Source organism: Gopherus flavomarginatus, unplaced genomic scaffold (assembly GCF_025201925.1).
Source record: "Gopherus flavomarginatus isolate rGopFla2 unplaced genomic scaffold, rGopFla2.mat.asm mat_scaffold_74_arrow_ctg1, whole genome shotgun sequence".
Classification (NCBI taxonomy): domain Eukaryota; kingdom Metazoa; phylum Chordata; order Testudines; family Testudinidae; genus Gopherus; species Gopherus flavomarginatus.
Genome location: NW_026115153.1, coordinates 470536 through 478586, shown reverse-complemented (window position 1 = coordinate 478586; position 8051 = coordinate 470536).

Genomic DNA, 8051 nt, shown 5'->3' with positions numbered 1-8051 from the left:
GGGGCCCCCAGGGGTTGGGCCCTTCGAGCTGGTATGGGGCCCCCAGGGGTTGAGCCCCTGGAGCTGGTATTGAGGCCCCCAGGGGTTGGGCCCCTGGAGCTATGGTTCGGCCGCTCAGGGGTTGGGCCCCTGGAGCCATGGTTCGGGCGCTCAGGGGTTTGGCCCCTGGAGCTATGGTTCGGGCGCTCAGGGGTTGGGCCCCTGGAGCTGGTTTTGGGGCCCAAAGGGGTTGGGCCCCTGGAGCAATGGTTCGCGCGCTCAGGGGTTGGAACTCTGTAGCTGGTGTTGAGGCCCCCAGGGGTTGTGCCCCTAGAGCTATGGTTCGGTCGCTCAGTGGTTGGGCCCCTGGAGCTATGGTTCGGGCGCTCTGCGGTTGGGCCCCTGGAGCTATGGTTCGGGCGCTCAGGGGTTGGGCCACTGGAGCTGATGTTGGGGCCCCCAGGTTTTGGGCCCATGGATCCATGGTTCGGGTGCTCAGGGATTGGGCCCCTGGGGCTGGTGTTGGGGCCCCCAGGGGTTGGGCCCCAGAAGCTGGTGTTGGGGTCCCCAGGGGTTGGGTCCCTGGAGCTATGGTTCGGGCACTCAGGCTTTCGGCCCCTGGAGCTGGTGTTGGGGCCCCCAGGGGTTGGGCCTCTGGAGCTGTGGTTCGGGCGCTATGGGGTTGTGCCCCTGGAGCTGGTGTTGGGGCCCCCAGGGGTTTTGCCCCAGGAGCTGGTGTTGGGGCCCCCGGGGGTTGGGCCCCTGGAGCTATGGTTTGGGCGCTCAGGGGTTGGGCCGCTGGAGCTGGTGTTGGGGCCCCCAGGGGTTGGGCCCCTGGAGCTATGGTTCGGACGCTCAGGGGTTGGGCCCCTGGAGCTATGGTTCGGGCGCTCAGGGGTTGGACCCCTGGAGCAGGTGTTGGTGCCCCAAGGAGTTGGGCCCCTGGAGTTATGGTTCGGGCGCTTAGGGGTTGGGCCCCCGGAGCTGGTGTTGGGGCCCCCAGGGGTTGGGCCCCTGGAGCTATGGTTCGGGCGCTAAGGGGTTCTGCCCCTGGAGCTGGTGTTGGCGCCCCCAGGGGTTTTGCCCCTGGAGCTGGTGTTCGGGCCCCTAGGGGTTGGAACCGTTGAGCTATGGTTTGGGCGCTCAGGTGTTGGGCCCCTGGAGCTGGTGTTGGGGCCCTCAGGGGTTAGGCCCATGGATCTATGGCTCGGGCGTTCAAGGGCTGGGCCCCTGGAGCAATGGTTCAGGCCCTCAGGGGTTTGACCCCTGGAGCTGGTGTTGGGGCCCCCAGGTGTAAGAGCCCCTGGAGCTGGTGTTGGGGCCCCCAGGGGTTGGGGCCCTGGAGCTGGTGTTCGGCCCCCCCCAGGGTTTGGGCCCCTGGGGCTATGGTTCTTGCGCTCAGGTGTTGGGCCCCTGGAGATATGGTTCGGGCGCTCAGGGGTTGGGCCCCTGGAGCTGGTGTTGTGGCCCCCAGGAGTTCGGCCCCTGGAGCTAGTGTTGGGGTTCCCAGGGGTTTGGCCATTGGAGCTATGTTTCGGGCGCTCAGGGGTTGGGCCCCTGGAGCTGGTGTTGGAGCTGCCAAGGGTTAGGCCCCTGGAGCTGGGGTTGGGGCCCCCAGGGGTTGGGGCCCTGGAGCTATGGTTCCGGCTCTCAGGGGTTGGGCCCCTGAAGCTGGTGTTTGGGCCCCCAATTTTGGGCCCCTGGAGCTGGGGTTGGGGCCCCCAGCAGTTGGGCCCCTGGAGCTATGGTTTGGTCTCTCAAGTGTTGGGGGCCTGGAGCTGGTTTTGGGTCCCCCAGGGGTTGGGCCCCTGGAGCTATGGTTCGGGCGCTCAGGGGTTGGGCCGCTAAAGCTGGTGTTGGGGCGCCAGGGGTTCGGACCCTGGAGCTATGGTTCGGGCGCTCAGGGGTTGGGCCCCTGGAGCTGATGTGGGGGAACCCAGGGGTTGGGTCCCTGGAGCTGGTGTTGGGGCCCCCAGGGGTTGGGCCCCTGGAACAATGGGTCGGGCGTTCAGGGGTTGGGTCCCTGGAGCTATGGTTCGGGAGCTCAGAGGTTGGGCCATTGGAGCTGTTGTTGGGGCCGCCAGGGATTGGGCCCCTGGAGCTTTGGTTCGGGCGCTCAGGGGTTGGGTCCCTGGAGCTGGTGTTGGGGGCCTCAATGGTTGGGCCCCTGGAGCTGATGTTGGGGCCACCAGGGGTTGGGCCCCTGGAGCTATGGTTCGGGAGCTCAGGGGTTGGGCCCCTGGAGTTATGGTTCGGGCGCTCAGGGGTTCGGTCCCTGGAGCTGGTGTTGGGGCCCCCAGGGGTTGGGCGCCTGGAGGTCGTGGTGAGGCCCATGGGGTTCAGCCCCTGGAGCTATGGTTCGGGTGCTCAGGGGTTGGGCCCCTGGAGCTGGTGTTGGGGCCCCCAGGGGTTGGGCCCCTGGACCTGGTGTTGGGACCCTCAGGGGTTGGGCCCCTGGAGCTATGGTTCGGGCGCTCAGGGGTTGGGCCCCTGGAGCTATGGTTCGAGCGCTCAGGGGTTGGTCCCCTGGAGCTGGTGTTGGGGCCCCCAGGGGTTGGTCCCCTGGAGCTATGGTTCGGGCGCTCAGGGGTTGGGCCCCTGGAGCTATGGTTCGAGCGCTCAGGGGTTGGTCCCCTGGAGCTGGTGTTGGGGCCCCCAGGGGTTGGGCCCCTGGAGCTATGGTTCGGGCGCTCAGGGGTTGGGCCACTGGAGCTATGGTTCGGACGCTCAGAATTGGGCCCCTGGATCTGGTTTTGGGGCCCCCAGGGGTTGGGCCCCTGGAGTTATGGTTCGGGCGCTCAGGCGTTGGGCCCCTGGAGCTATGGTTCAGGCGCTCATGGGTTGGGCCCCTGGAGCTATGGTTCGGGCGCTCAGGGTTTGGGCCCCTGCAGCAAGTGTTGGGGCCCCCAGGGGTTGGGCCCCGGGAGCTATGGTCTCGGCGCTCAGGGGTTAGGCCCCTGGAGCTGGTGTTGGGGCCCCCAGGGGTTGGGCCCCTGGAACTAAGGTTCGGGTGCTCAGGGGTTGGGCCCCTGGAGCTATCGTTCGGTCGCTCAGGGGTTGGGCCCCTGGATCTGGTGTTTGGGCCCCCAGGGGTAGGGCCCCTGAAGCTGGTTTTGGGGCCCTCAGGGGTTGGGCCCCTGGAGCTATGGTTCGGGAGCTCAGGGGTTGGGCCCCTGGAGCTGGTGTTGGGGCCCCCAGGGGTTGGGCCCCTAGAGCTATGGTTAGGGAGCTCAGGGGTTGGGCCCCTAGAGCTATGGTTCGGGCTCTCAGGGGATGGGACCCTGTAACTATGGTTCGGGCGCTGAGGAGTTGGGCTCCTGGAGCTGGTAATGGGGCCCCCAGGGGTTGGGCCACTGGAGCTATGGTTAGGGCGCTCTGGAGTTGGGCCCCTGGAGCCGGTGTTGTGGACCCCATGGGTTGGGTCCCTGGAGCTATGGTTCGTTCGCTCAGGGGTTGGGCCCCTGGAGCCGGTGTTGGGGAACCCAGGGGTTGGGCCCCTGGAGCTATGGTTCGGGCGCTGAGGGGTTGGGCCCCTGGATCTGGTGTTGGGGCACCCAGGGGTTGGGCCCCTGGAGCTATGGTTCGGGCGCTCAGGGGTTGGGCCCCTGGAGCTATGGTTCGTTCGCTCAGGGGTTGGGCCCCTGGAGCTGGTGTTGGGGAACCCAGGGGTTGGGCCCCTTGAGCTATGGTTCGGGCGCTCAGGGGTTGGGCCCCTGGAGCTGGTGTTGGTGCCCCCAGGGGTTGGGCCCCTGGAGCTATGGTTCCGGCGCTCAGGGGTTGGGCCCCTGTAGCTGGTGTTGGGGCCCCCAGGGGTTGGGCCCCTGGAGCTGGTGTTGGGGCCCAAAGGGGTTGGGTCCTGGAGCTATGGTTCGGGCGCTCAGGGGTTGGGCCCCTGCAGCAAGTGTTGGGGCCCCCAGGGGTTGGGCCCCTGGAGCTATGGTTTGGGCGCTCAGGGGTTAGGCCCCTGGCGCTGCTTTTGGGGCCCCCAGGGGTTGGGCCCCTGGAGCTGGTGTTCGGGCCCCCAGGGGTTGGGCCCCTGGAGCTAAGGTTTGGGCGCTCAGGGGTTGGGCACCAGGAGCTATCGTTCGGTCGCTCAGGGGTTGGGCCACTGGACCTGGTGTTGGGGCCCCCAGGGGTAGGGCCCCTGAAGCTGGTGTTGGGGCCCCCAGGGGTTAGGCCCCTGGAGCTGGTGTTGGGGCCCTCAGGGTTTGGGCCCCTGGAGCTATGGTTCGGGCTCTCAGCGGTTGGGCCCCTGAAGCTGGTGTTTGGGCCCCCAGGGGTTGGGCCCCTGAAGCTGGTGTTGGGGCCCCCAGGGGTTGGACCCCTAGAGCTATGGTTCGGGCGCTCAGGGTTTGGGCCCCTGGAGCTGGTGTTGGGGCCCCGAGGGGTTGGGTCCCTGGAGCTATGGTTCGGGCGCTCAGGGTGTCGGCCCCTGGAGCTGGTGTTGGGGCCCCAGGGGTTGGGCCCCTGGTGCTATGGTTCGGGCGCTCAGGGGTTGAGCCCGTGGAACTATGGTTCGGTCACTCAGGGGTTGGGCTCCTGGAGCTGGTGTTGGGGCCCCCAGGGGTTGGGCCCCTGCAGCTATGGTTCGGGCGCAAGGGGGTTGTGCTCCTGGAGCTGGTGTTGGGGCCCCCAGTGTTGGGCCCCTGGAGCTATGGTTCGGGCGCTCAGGAGTTGGGCCCCAGGAACTGGTGTTGGGGCCCCCAGGGGTTAGGCCCCTTGAGTTTTGGTTGGGCGCTCTGGAGTTGGGCCCCTGGAGCAGGTGTTGGGGCCCCCAGGGGTTGGGCTCCTCTAGCTATGGTTCGGTCTCTCAGGGGTTGGGCCCCTGGAGCTGGTGTTGGGGCACCCAGGGGTTGGGCCCCTGGAGTTATGGTTCGGGCGCTCAGGGGTTGGGCCCCTGGAGCTGGTGTTGGGGCTCCCAGGGGTTGGGCCCCTGGAGCTGGTTGTGGGTCCCCCAGGGGTTGTGCACCTGGAGCTATGGTTCGGGCGCAGAGGGGTTAGGGCCCTGGAGCTTTTGTTGGGGCCCCAACGGGTTGGGCCCCTGGAGCTGGTGTTGGGGCCCCCAGGGGTTGAGCCCATGGAGCTATGGTTCGAGCGCTCAGGGGTTGGGCCCCTGGAGCAATGGTTCGGGCGCACAGGGGTTGGGCCTCTGGAACTGGTGTTGGGGCCCCCAGCGGTTGGCCCCTGGAGCTATGGTTCGGGCGCTCAGGGGTTGGGCCCCTGGACCTATAGTTCGGGCGTTCAGGGGTTGGGAACCTGTAGCTGGTGTTGGGGCCCACAGGGGTTGGGCCCCAGGACCTGGTGTTGGGGCCCCCAGTGGTTGGGCCCCTGGAGCTCTGGTTTGTGCGCTCAGGGGTTGGGCCCCTGGACCTTGTGTTGGGGCCCCAGGGGTTGGGCCCCTGGAGCTTGGGTTGCTGCCCCATTGGTTGGGCCCCAGGAGCTGGGGTTGGGGGGCCCCGAGGGGTTTGGCCCCTGGAGCTATGGTTCAAGCGCTCAGTGGTTGGGCCCCTGAAACTGGTGTTGCAGCCCCCAGGGATTGGGCATCTGGAGCTGGTGTTGGGGCCCCCAGGGGTTGGACCCCTGGAGCTATGGTTCGGGAGCTTAGGGGTTGGGCCCCTTTAGCTATTGTTCGTGCGCTCAGGGGTTGGGCCCCTGGAGCTGGTGTTGAGGCCCCAGGGGTTCGGCCCCTGGAGCTATGGTTCGGGCGCTCAGGCGTTGGGCCCCTGGAGCTGGCGTTGGGGCCCCCAGGGGTTGGGCCCCTGGAGCTATGGTTCGGGAGCTTAGGGGTTGGGCCCCTTTAGCTATTGTTCGTGCGCTCAGGGGTTGGGCCCCTGGAGCTGGTGTTGAGGCCCCAGGGGTTCGGCCCCTGGAGCTATGGTTCGGGCGCTCAGGCGTTGGGCCCCTGAAGCTGGTGTTGGGGCCCCCAATTTTGGGCCCCTGGAGCTGGGGTTGGGGCCCCCAGGAGTTGGGGCCCTGGAGCTATAGTTCCGGGTCTCAGGGGTTGGGCCCCTGGAGCTGGGGTTGGGTCCCCCAGGGGTTGGGTCCCTGGAGCTATGGTTCGGGCGCTTAGGGTTTGGGCCCCTGGAGCTGGAGTTGGGGCCCCCAGGGGTTGGGCCCCTAGAGCTATGGTTCGGGCGCTCAGGGGTTGGTCCCCTGGAGTTGGTGTAGGGGCCCCCAGGCGTTAGGCCCCTGGAGCTGGTGTTGGGTAACCCAGGGGTTGGGCCCCTGGAGCTATGGTTCAGGCGCTCAGGGGTTGGGCCGCTGGAGCTGGTGTTGAGGCCCCCAGGGGTTGGAACCCTGGAGCTATGGTTCGGTCGCTAATGGGTTGGGCCCCTGGAGCTATGGTTGGGCGCTCAGGGGTTGGGCCCCTGGAGCTGGTGTTGAGGCCCGCAGGGGTTGGACCCCTGGAGCTATGGTTCGGGCTCTCAGCGGTTGGGCCCCTGAAGCTGGTGTTTGGCCCCCAGGGGTTGGGCCCCTGGAGCTGGTGTTGGGGCCCCCAGGGGTTGGGCCCCTGGAGCTAAGGTTCGGGCGCTCAGGGGTTGGGCCCCAGGAGCTATCGTTCGGTCGCTCATGGGTTGGGTCACTGGACCTTGTGTTGGGGCCCCCAGTGGTAGGGCCCCTGAAGCTGGTGTTGGGGTCCCCAGGGGTTAGGCCCCTGGAGCTGGTGTTGAGGCCCTCAGGGGTTGGGCCCCTGGAGCTATGGTTCGGGCGCTCAGGGGTTGTGCCCCTGGAGCTGGTGTTGGGGCCCCGAGGGGTTGGGTCCCTGGAGCTATGGTTCGGGCGCTCAGGGTTTCGGCCCCTGGAGCTGGTGTTGGGGCCCCAGGGGTTGGGCCCCTGGTGCTATGGTTCGGGCGCTCAGGGGTTGAGCCCCTGGAACTATGGTTCGGTCACTCAGGGGTTGGGCTCCTGGAGCTGGTGTTGGGGCCCCCAGGGGTTGGGCCCCTGGAGCTATGGTTCGGGCGCAAGGGGGTTGTGCTCCTGGAGCTGGTGTTGGGGCCCCCAGTGTTGGGCCCCTGGAGCTATGGTTCGGGCGCTCAGGAGTTGGGCCCCAGGAACTGGTGTTGGGGCCCCCAGGGGTTAGGCCCCTGGAGCTATGGTCGGGCGCTCTGGAGTTGGGCCTCTGGAGCAGGTGTTGGGGCACCCATTGGTTGGGCCCCTGGAGTTATGGTTCGGGCGCTCAGGGGTTGGGCCCCTGGAGCTGGTGTTGGGGCTCCCAGGGGTTGGGCCCCTGGAGCTGGTTTTGGGGCCCCCAGGGGTTGTGCACCTGGAGCTATGGTTCGGGCGCAGAGGGGTTAGGCCCCTTGAGCTGTTGTTGGGGCCCCAAGTTGTTGGGCCCCTGGAGCTGGTGTTGGGGCCCCCAGGGGTTGAGCCCATGGAGCTATGGTTCGGGCGCTCAGGGGTTGGGCCCCTGGAGCAATGGTTCGGGCGCTCAGGGGTTGGGCCTCTGGAACTGGTGTTGGGGCCCCCAGCGGTTGGGCCCCTGGAGCTATGGTTCGGGCGCTCAGGGGTTGGGCCCCTGGAGCTATAGTTCGGGCGTTCAGGGGTTGGGAACCTGTAGCTTGCGTTGGGGCCCCCAGGGGTTGGGCCCCAGGACCTGGTGTTGGGGCCCCCAGTGGTTGGGCCCCTGGAGCTCTGGTTTGGGCGCTCAGGGGTTGGGCCCCTGGACCTTGTTTTGGGACCCCAGGGGTTGGGCCCCTGGAGCTTGGTTTGGGGCCCCATTGGTTGGGCCCCAGGAGCTGGGGTTGGGGGGCCCCCAGGGGTTTGGCCCCTGGAGCTATGGTTCAAGCGCTCAGTGGTTGAGCCCCTGAAACTGGTGTTGGAGCCCCCAGGGATTGGGCCTGTGGAGCTGGTGTTGGTGCCCCCAGGGGTTGGACCCCTGGAGTTATGGTTCGAGCGCTCAGGGGTTGGGCCCCTGGAGCTGGCGTTGGGGCCCCCAGGGGTTGGGCCCCTGGAGCTATGGTTCGGGAGCTCAGGGGTTGGGCCCCTTTAGCTATTGTTCGTGCGCTCAGCGGTTGGGCCCCTGGAGCTGGTGTTGAGGCCCCAGGGGTTCGGCCCCTGGAGCTATGGTTCGG